Genomic DNA, 9,999 nt, shown 5'->3' with positions numbered 1-9,999 from the left:
ATCGCATCAACCACATCTTGTTGTCAGTGGTGAAGTGAGAAATTGTAACCTTCTTTTGATTGTTCTTTGTGTTATAACCAAAAGTTATTTGAGTTAAGGGTGAAAAGGGTTTTCAAAAATTTTTGAAATTGACTTATCATTTTGCTATTATCAAGAAACTGACACCATCTAGCATGTTTTTTCGGTACACATGAAATGATAAGATTTACCCTCACTAGGGACGATGTTCTCTCTGCTCAAGAGCACACAGGGGTACAAGTTGCGCCTAGACACATGGGTGGGATGGACATGTCATTTCGATCATTCGGGGGGCGGGCCGATCATTTTACCCACCCCCATGTGTCTGGGCACATCCTGCGCCCCCAATGCAGAGAACATTTTCCCATAAAAATGTGTCAAAGGGGAAAAAAATACTATTTTTTTCACCATGGCCTTAGTTTTGATAAGTTTTAACTATTACAGAATTGTTAAAGGTAAACATGTATTGAATAAAATGTAACTACTCCATATTCCCCAAAAGCCAAAAAGTATTACACCCTTGTATCCTTTTCTTTAACCAAAACATGCTTTGCTTGATACCCTTCTTCCCATTGGTGCACAAATGACAACTACCAATGGGAAATCTTCATTCATTTACGTTTAAAATAAAAATATCAAATAAGTACTATACTATTCACCACAATTTAAAGAGAATTATATGCAAATGTATCATTTGCAAGTCTAAGTAATATTTTGTTCCTTTTCCAATATCACCCATGTCCAAAAGCACCATTGGCATAACGAAACCAACCTGAGCTTAAAAGACAATAATAAAATATTCATTGAGGGCATTCAAATTAGACTATTTAACAATAATACGGTCAAAAAAATAGTAAAACACAGTTAACATTTTCAACAATCTTTACTACACGAATTAGGTGTTAAGCCACTTTTTAGATAAGTAACACCAAATATTAAGGAGAATCACTCATTCAAAATTTTTGGATGTTGGGCAATTGATGAACTTTCCTCCGGGCCGTTTACACAATTTTAACATCATCCAAGATTAATAAAATTAAAATGAGCAAACTGCATTAGGGTACAAAGAAGTGACCATCAATTAGGGGCATAGATCCATGTCCAGGGTATTTTCATCAATTTAAGATCCCTTCAAGGAGGGGGGACCTAGAAAATAACCCAAGCCATGCATTGGGTCGCCTAGTCGCTGTGACAACTATGTTTCTAACTTCAATTTTTTAAGTAAACTAGGACTCAATAATAGAAATTTTAGCTAAACAAGCCTTTAAATCCACGCCTATTATGAGTTGGGTATAAAGTCCAATTGGATGGATTGTTAAAGGCCATGGCTACTTGCTTGCCTACCTCACCAACCCAGCAACCAATTGATATTCCCGGTTGTACATAAGTACCTCAAAAATAAAAGAAAAATTAATTTCAAGTCCACCAAGGGTTGAAATTTATAAATTTAGTGAGTTCTGGTAACTTGTTTGAGGCACTTGGCTTGTTTTAGAATTCATATTCATGTTTTGGTTATCTCCTCATGTGCTTTTTAGATATTCGAAACCCTACCATGTCCTACATCAGCTATGAATCTCAATTATTCAACATCAAACATGGGAAAAAAATTGTGTTTGATTCTTCTGCCATAATTTTTCTTTAGAGCATCCATAGATACAGATGGAGATCCCCTGTTCATGCAATTTGGTATTCTGACTAATTGCACTTACCATGTAGTCAATGTTTCAAATCAATGAACAGGTCAGCCTGCATTTCCAATCTCTGTATTGCTTCATTCCTGCATTTTATTTAATATAATCGAGATTGACCACATCATGTTAGGGGACACGATTAGGGTTCTAAACATATAGGGTAGGGTTGGGCAAACCACTTACCCATACCACCCTCCTAGGGGGCTAAGGACCTTTACACATACCTGTAGGGTATGGAAAAAAGAATAACATTAACCTGTGAGTGAATAAGCAAGACAGTAAACCTATGTTTAATGAGTTTTCCACCGACTTTTCTAACAAGCAGTCAAAGTATTCACTAATATACAAGGTTTTAAGTATCCTTCTATATACGCCGATACTAACTGATGAGTATCTTATTTTTAAGGAACCAAGACAATACGATACTGATACAATACCTAAAAAAAAGTGGTATCAATACATGTAAGAAACCTCATCCTTTACATATAATCAATTGAATGCATAGTTGTCAAGGCGCCGCCTAGGCGCTGCTTGGGCCTCCAGACATATTTCTAGGTGCCTAGGCGGCTGCCACATAATTGTAGGATGCCTTGCATTGGTTTAATTGGTATCGAACCAGGTTCTGGCACTTATTTATGCCAAATATCATTTAGGTAATGTTTCATTTACTTAAGATATTATTCATAAATAAACAAATCCCCCCTATTTGAATTCAATAAAAATAGTTACAAAATCAAATTCTAACAGGATAAAAAGTCAACCCCCTAATTCAGGAACAAAAAATGGATTTTTGGCGGTAGGTGAAAATTTTCACTTTCTAATGTTGGGGTTTTTCTCAAATCTAAAAATCCCATAAATCTTAATATGGTAAAACATTGTTAAAAACCAAAAGTGTAGTAAAATATTCATTTGTTTTGATATCTAAAAAAATAGTTTCATTCAGAGAGATTTTGACAGCATTCGTGCACACCAAATAAGGTTTGACCGAAACATAACTCTTTCAATATAAATCAGATTTAAGCAATCTTGGATTTGTTGGAAAGTTGGTTTTGTGCTCTGCCTAATACAAAAAGTCTCATATAAAAATAAAATTATTTGATCAATCAAATTTCTTAGAGAACAAGAACATTTCTCTAAATTGATAGCATGTTAATTACTTATAAATAACATCATATTTTCTAAGAAGAGTATAAACCAAATGTGAGACTAGGTATACCTGAAAATGGCCAATTCCAAGAACATATAAACCAAATGTATATTTTGATTGTTTCACCACATATAACTGATATATTAAAAAATATATATATTGGAACGCGATTTAGGCCACTTAGGTGCCAACCTCGAACTCCTTGGATCACCTAGCGCCTTGACAACTACGATTGAATGCATTTATGTTGTCGTACTTTGTTCTCCTTTTTATACATGATATATTTTACATATTACTTATTTATAGTGTTTATGCTTCGAAACTTTATTTTGTATATATCCTAAGCATTTCTGTATGTTTCTTAACAATTTCCTCACATATTTAGCGTATCTTGCATCCCTCCAATACGATACGATACATCTATTATAATCACCCTTTTGATACAACACTGGATACCGATAATTTAAACCTTGCTAATATGTACCAAATTCCACAATATTCACTTATAAAACCTATTGAAAAACCAAAAATATACAAACTCATTGCAAGGGATGAAAATAATTATGTGCCCTATGAAACAAAATTCCATGCCATCATACATGAATTAATACAAAATGACATCCCTATATAAAACTCAGAACTTTCTCCCTATCTGGATTCAAACTTAAATCGATAGGAATTGGTACCCAAATTCAAACTCCTAAACAGAACATAACTCCAATATCCGGTTCACAAAGAAACCATTCTCGTCCTATAAAACATTGTTCCACGTAAGTCCATCCCTCTTCTTAATGAATGCCCCTTAGGTTAAAGTGAAATCAACAATCTACAGAAATATGGAATAAAAAATAAAAAGCAAAGAAAAGCACAGTTCAAGGCATTGATTGAAAGAAAAACGGATCCGGAGAATTAACCATAGAACTTGAACTTGAGAGAGATTGTGCAAATAGCGGTAAATTTGTAAAAAGAGATTAAAGAAAAAAAGTCTTACACACAGGCTATCTAGAATCGGCTTCTTGAGATCAATGTCTTGAAAGAATCCGATGGCATCGTTCTCAATCGCAGGAAGCCAAATGATCTCCTGAGATCAAAGTCTAGAATGATGAGCTTTATTCGATTAAAGAGAAAAATGTGTACCCTGCAATGTGAGACCATTGATTAGCTCACTTCAACCCTTGAAGTAGTCCTGAGCAGCCATAGACATGTGAGCCTTGTGTACTGTGAGGAGAAGAAGAAAAAGAAAGAACTAATGCAAGCCAAGCCAAGCCAAGCCCTAATAAGAATTTCAATCTTCTGGTCCCACGCTGCCACGATGGTGTAACCAATTCGAAGACAGATCAAGATGGAATCCGAATCAGCTACCCATGATGTAGGTTTCTATCCGAGAGTGGGGCCCAAATCATGTCTCTATCTTTTATGCCACAAAACAAGGGGCAGAAATGTCTTGTCATTTGAGGAAGAGAGAGAGAGAGAGTAATGTGAGTGCTAGCGTAGGCCACAGTACCAGACCCCTGTACAGAGCTCTTTTTCCCTTTAGTTATTAAGAGAAAGTCTTTCCGAGCGTTGGTACACACGATTAAATTTAGGGCTGTAAACGGATCGGATTCGGGTGGGATAGTGTTATATCCGCATCCGCATCCGATTAGCTATCGAACAGATTCGGATAGTGCTAAACGGATATGTACACGGATACGGATCAAATATTTTATCCGTTTACATATAAATATAGCTTTTCCGCCTTTTCGGATAGCTATAGCCTATACAGTATCCGCATCGGCATCCGTTTAGCTTTCGGACGCATTCGGATAGTGCTAAACGGATACGGATACAGACACGGATACGGAAAGGGATTTAGGCTATTCATTTACACTCCTACTTAAATTGCACTATTGCAAGTGTTGGTTGCGGGTTCAAAAGTTAGAAACAACTTCTCCTGCGAAGCAAGGATAATGCTGAGTACATTTGCCTCTCTCAAATCTTATAGTAGCGGAAGCACAAAGGGATGGAAATATGACTGCCCTACCTCCATGGAGGCATGGATGATGGAAATCTCGTTCCCATGATGCCAATGCATGTGTTCTCATTGACCCATGTGCATAGGCAAGGGCCACACTCCCTAAAAAGAATGGATCCTACAATTTATTTTACTTTTTAATCGAATTCTTTTGACTTGAAAAGTAAATATAAATTTTATATATGAAAATATTTTTGCCAAACATGATAAGAATTTTAGGACATGGCACACCTAGAAAATGTTCAAGAATGGAAAAAGGTTTACTATACCCATTTTCTTGGAATGCCAATACTAATGCACTAAGTTTTACCACATGGAAGGTCGATATGGTAATTTTAATCATATAGGTATCTATAAAATGGTTTAGACTAAAATTCACGTACCTATCATGTAATGGCATATATCATATGTTTCATACATCCTCTCGATAGTCCTTGTACGTTCTCGGTAATTTTGGAAAGTGTCAATACTTTATTCTGCCATTTGGTAAATATATTTTGAGATGAAACTTGATATGTGAGTAGGGTACCTTAGGCCTTGATTAACAATTATTCTATTTCACGGGTGTTTCCATTTGGCAAACATTTTAGCTAGGTTTGCTTTTTTCCATATTTTGTAATTTAAAGAAAAGGCATTTTCACGGCCGTATAGAGGGGCCCACTTTACATGGAACCCATATATATTATATAAAAAATTGAATGGGCCCCAATTTTGTAGAGGGTACATCTCTAAGTCCCATTTACGAGTTGGAATTAGCTCCCCATGTGGTGGGATGTCATCTCATATGGATCTTATCGTCCATAGGGTATGGGTCCCACATGCCAAAGATGAGTCTAATGCATTGAATTCTCAATTGAATTTTTGGTGGGTTTTTTTGTATAGTGACCTAAAGATACACGGATCCGAGAAATCATGGTAGAGATAATGAGACCAAATTCCCTAAAGATAATGACTAAGCTCCACATGATTTAGTATTGTCCATGACAAAAATTAACTTCTTAGATCCCTTAATCAACCCTGAAGAATTGGACTCTAAGCCTTCAAATAACCAGAGAGAGAGAGAGAGAGAAATTTCAAAACTGATGAATCACCTCTACCTTTGCCTAAGACCAAGGAGAATTGTTACATGACTTAGATTATTCCAAATATAGTTGAAAGACAAACTATATAAACCATTTTTTGACTTGAAAGGAGAGACAAACAGGTTAATTCATTCCAATTCCTTACAAAATGGCATTCAATTACAGGATTTCCTCTATTCTTCTTGTTCTCATCTGTCTTCTCTTATCCTTTTCTTCTTGCTTAGCACATTATTGTAAGTGCGAGTGTAACATGACCAAAAATAAAACTGGATCAGGTTCTTCCAATTCAGGTTCTCCATCTTCTTCTCCTACTGATTCTTCCAAGTTTGGCTCTCCCACTTCTTCTCCTTCTTCTTCTTCTTCTTCTAACTCAGGTTCTCCCAATTCAGACTTCTCATCCACTCCCCCAATCTCCACCATAATTAAAGCATCATCTTCTTCAGGTTCTGGAGGCTCAACCTCTCCATCAAATTCTCCAAACCAAGATTCTTCCAACTCTGGATCACCTTCTGGTACTGGTTCAATCTCAGGTTCAAGTTCAGGTTCTGGAACTGGTACTGGTTCAATCTTAGGTTCAGGTTCTGGAACTGGTACTGGTTCAATCTCAGGTTCAGGTTCTGGAACTGGTACTGGTTCAACCTCAGGTTCAGGTTCTGGAACTGGTACTGGTTCAATCTCAGGTTCAGGTTCTGGAACTGGTACTGGTTCAACCTCCAATTCAGGTTCTGGCACTGGCACTGGTACTGGTACTGGTTCAATCTCAGGTTCAGGTTCTTTCAATGCCAAATTCTCAGGGATGTATGCATTTGGAGATTCATTTACAGACACAGGAAATTCTGCAATCTTGGGAGGTCTCAAGGCCTTTTCACATGCAATCTTACCAGGATCACCTTATGGTTCAACCACCCACCTACCCGTATTTCGATTCTGTGATGGCCGTATTCTGGTTGATTTTGTGTGTGAAGCTCTCCATCTACCTTTTTTGCCAGCATACAAGAACTCATCTGCTGATTTCTCCAATGGTGCAAATTTTGCAATTGGTGGATCTTCTTCTTTTCCTGGAAATTTCTTCAAAGATCACAATGTCGGTCGCACATTAATGTGGAAACTCATCCCTGAATTCGCCCAAAATCAATTGAATTGGTTCCATGAGTTCCTTAACAACATCCAGTGCAAGGGATTAGATGATGTACAATGTAAGACCAAAGTAGGCAAGGCACTCTTCTGGGTCGGCGAAACTTCTTTCAATGACTACTTTCGTAATTTTGGAGCTTCCAACACTATTCAGTCTCTCATGCAGAGGCTTATTGATAGCAAGCTCAACCTTGTGAAGGTAACGTACCACGTACCCTCTGTCTTATTCTCAAAATTTTATTTTTTTTTTATTTATAATGATAAGGGTATAAAAGGGTTTTCAAAAATAAGTTAAAAGTGACATATCATTATATCATTATCAAAAGAAATATGTCATAGTTATGCATATTTTTTGAGTACACATGTGAAATGATACTATTTTTGCTTTTCAGACGTTGATGGACAAAGGTGCAAAGTTCATGATAATACAAGGACTACCACCATTGGGATGCTGTCCGTTACATATGTCATTGGCATTGTTGGAAGATAAAGATGAGAATGGGTGTGTTAAGAGTGCAAATGCCATTGTTAAAGCACACAATGATCTTCTTTTGAAGAAGATAGGGGAACTTAGGGTACAATATCCAAATTGTTTCATAGCCTATGCTGATTTCTTTAATGCATTCCTTAAAATATTTAAGAGCCCATCAATATTTGGGTTTACGGAGACATTCAAGGCTTGTTGTGGAGCTAGAAGTGGAATGTTCAACTTCAATTTACATATTCTATGTGGTGCCCCTGGATCATCTAATTGTCAGAATCCTGCATCCCACATCAGTTGGGATGGAATTCACCTTACAGAAGCAATGCATAAGAAGTTGGCTGAGCTTTTCTTCACTCAGGGTTTTATTCAGCCTTCAATCCAACAATTGGTTGCTGCTGCTGCGGGAGCAGCGGGACTTGGAGCAGGCGCGGGACTAGGAGCAGGCGCGGGTCTGGGAGGAGGCAGGGGACTGGGACTAGGACTACCAATTATACATTAATTAGTGATATACCAATATTCACGTACTGTCGTGACAAACCGATCGAGGCCACCGGGGTAGATGTGACATTAACTCGGTAGAGCTGTATGCTAATAAAGCTTCTATTTTTTTTTCCTTTTTGATCATATATGTAAATTTTAATCCAATTTTCATAAATAAAAGGAGTAGGTATAAAAAATTATTGTAATGGACGTTTTTTGTTTTTCTTTTATCTTCTTTCTTAGAAAAAAGAAAAGGGAAAAAGTTCTCTGAGCCGCATACACTAGCATCTCTGTGTCTCTCTTCCTCCTCACATAAAAAAATTTCCCTCCTATGGTCTATACATTTTGTCATATTGCTTGCTCAGAGAACCCGCTTTCAAAAATTAATAAAAGAACTTTGGAACTCTAAAACCCAAACAGCAATTAGGATTTTTATTGAAGCATCGGAGAAAGGAAACCAAAAATTGTGAAACAGATGGAAGATATGTTGAGCAATCAAAAACTGCATTTGCTTTAATATCATAAGTATAATTAGTGAGAGAATCAGCAACAAAGTTTGCCACTCATAAGATATGCGATAAATATGGTAATTGAAACATGAAAATTTAATGGAAAGATTTAATTCCAAATTCTACAAACAAGCAATAAAATTGTCTTTGACAGCTTGAGCAATACTAAGTTATCGAAAGACTGAATTCAAAGAATCTTGCACCAATCGCATCAACCACATCTTGTTGTCAATGGTGAAGTGAGAAATTGTAACCTTCTTTTGATTGTTCTTTGTGTTATAACCAAAAGTTATTTGAGTTAAGGGTGAAAAGGGTTTTCAAAAATTTTTGAAATTGACTTATCATTTTGCTATTATCAAGAAACTGACACCATCTAGCATGTTTTTTCGGTACACATGAAATGATAAGATTTACCCTCACTAGGGACGATGTTCTCTCTGCTCAAGAGCACACAGGGGTACAAGTTGCGCCTAGACACATGGGTGGGATGGACATGTCATTTCGATCATTCGGGGGGCGGGCCGATCATTTTACCCACCCCCATGTGTCTGGGCACATCCTGCGCCCCCAATGCAGAGAACATTTTCCCATAAAAATGTGTCAAAGGGGAAAAAAATACTATTTTTTTCACCATGGCCTTAGTTTTGATAAGTTTTAACTATTACAGTAATTGTTAAAGGTAAACATGTATTGAATAAAATGTAACTACTCCATATTCCCCCAAAAGCCAAAAAGTATTACACCCTTGTATCCTTTTCTTTAACCAAAACATGCTTTGCTTGATACCCTTCTTCCCATTGGTGCACAAATGACAACTACCAATGGGAAATCTTCATTCATTTACGTTTAAAATAAAAATATCAAATAAGTACTATACTATTCACCACAATTTAAAGAGAATTATATGCAAATGTATCATTTGCAAGTCTAAGTAATATTTTGTTCCTTTTCCAATATCACCCATGTCCAAAAGCACCATTGGCATAACGAAACCAACCTGAGCTTAAAAGACAATAATAAAATATTCATTGAGGGCATTCAAATTAGACTATTTAACAATAATACGGTCAAAAAAATAGTAAAACACAGTTAACATTTTCAACAATCTTTACTACACGAATTAGGTGTTAAGCCACTTTTTAGATAAGTAACACCAAATATTAAGGAGAATCACTCATTCAAAATTTTTGGATGTTGGGCAATTGATGAACTTTCCTCCGGGCCGTTTACACAATTTTAACATCATCCAAGATTAATAAAATTAAAATGAGCAAAATGCATTAGGGTACAAAGAAGTGACCATCAATTAGGGGCATAGATCCATGTCCAGGGTATTTTCATCAATTTAAGATCTCTTCAAGGAGGGGGGACCTAGAAAATAACCCAAGCCATGCATTGGGTCGCCTAGTCGCTGTGACAACTATGTTTCTAACTTCAATT

This window comes from Telopea speciosissima, chromosome 3 (assembly GCF_018873765.1).
Source record: "Telopea speciosissima isolate NSW1024214 ecotype Mountain lineage chromosome 3, Tspe_v1, whole genome shotgun sequence".
In the NCBI taxonomy this organism is placed as follows: domain Eukaryota; kingdom Viridiplantae; phylum Streptophyta; class Magnoliopsida; order Proteales; family Proteaceae; genus Telopea; species Telopea speciosissima.
This window is presented reverse-complemented; position numbering follows the sequence as displayed.